At 32.7% G+C, this 1,530-nt stretch overlaps 1 pseudogene; it reads left to right on the plus strand.

The window, feature by feature from the left end:
- Positions 1-231: 231 nt before the first annotated feature.
- Positions 232-1,172, plus strand: LOC121857595 (annotated as a pseudogene).
- The last annotated feature ends 358 nt before the right edge of the window (positions 1,173-1,530 follow it).

Raw genomic sequence — 1,530 nt, forward strand, 5'->3', positions numbered from 1 at the left:
AGCTCGATTGCCAATATGTATTCACTTTAAGTTATTATAGTCTCTTCTGCATTCACTGATGACAACTATGAACTGATTTAACTGAAGGCACAGTACTACACTCCCTGGTTGGCCTTTATCACAGCCGTGACCACAACACCCTAAAAAATAAAATAAAATAAAAGCTTTGTCATGTGGCAGTGATTGTGTGGTTATAGGCCTGTGACCCTGGCTGTACCTCCAACTCGGTGGAAATTGAGTTTTCAAAAATACAATCGTGTCTAGTATGAAAAGTCCGACATCAATTTACGCATTTGTTACTTTGTTAGAACGTAAAATTTTAGGGTATATTCAAATTCGTAAAGGACCAAATAAAGTTGGTTTTATTGGACTGCTACAACCCTTTGCGGATGCTGTGAAGTTATTTACTAAAGAGCAAACGGTACCTGTAAAATCTAATTTTCTTCCATATTATGCTTCACCTGTTTTTAGTTTGTTTACTGCATTAATTGTATGGTTAGTAATTCCTTATGAAATTGGAATAATAAATTTAAATATAGGAGTACTTTTTTTCCTGTGTTGTTTAAGATTAGGTGTCTATTCAACTATAAGAGCTGGTTGGGCTTCTAATTGTAAATATTCTTTGTTAGGTAGGCTCCGGGCTGTTGCTCAAACTATTTCTTATGAAGTTAGTCTTGCTTTAATTTTGCTTTCTTTTATTTTTTTAGTCGGAGGTTTTAGTTTAGAACTTTTTAATTTATATCAAGAAAGTGTGTGATTTTTGTGGGTCACATTGCCGTTAGCTTTAATTTGGTTTGCTTCTTGTTTAGCTGAGACAAACCGAACTCCTTTCGATTTTGCGGAAGGCGAATCAGAATTAGTGTCTGGGTTTAACACTGAGTATAGAAGAGGTGGTTTTGCTTTAATTTTTGTAGCTGAGTATGCTAGAATTTTGTTTATAAGAGCGCTGTTCGCATTATTATTTTTAGGTGGGGGTCCTTCTAGTCCTTTTTTTTATGCAAAGTTGGTAGGAGTAAGATTTGCGTTTATTTGAGTTCGAGGAACTCTCCCTCGTCTTCGTTACGATAAGTTAATAGGGTTAGCTTGAAAAAGATTTTTACCAGTTTCTCTTAATTATTTAATTTTTTTCATGGGGATAAAAATACTATGTTATTGTTCTATAATTTAGTTTATAACTAATTTAGTATATTGAAAATGTTACGATAGTTAAGAAGTTTTAGTGTCCTTATTGATGTTTTCAAAACATCTGTTTTAAATAAACTAAACTATCAATCAAGCAGTTTATCTCACAATAAAAGTGAAAGAGGATTGACAATGTAGTAAAGGAAATATACTACTGTTAGAATTTGCCCTGTAATAACAAAAGGATCCTCAACAGGTCGAGCTCCAATTCAGGTTAGAAGAATAACAATTGCAATTAAAGATCAAAACAAAATTTGATTTAAAGGATAAAAAGTTAATCTTCGAAATTTAGAAGTATGGGTAAAAGGTAAAATTATTAAAATTGCGATTGATATAGCCAGGGCGATT

This window comes from Homarus americanus, unplaced genomic scaffold, assembly GCF_018991925.1.
Source record: "Homarus americanus isolate GMGI-L3 unplaced genomic scaffold, GMGI_Hamer_2.0 scaffold37705, whole genome shotgun sequence".
Classification (NCBI taxonomy): Eukaryota; Metazoa; Arthropoda; class Malacostraca; order Decapoda; family Nephropidae; genus Homarus; species Homarus americanus.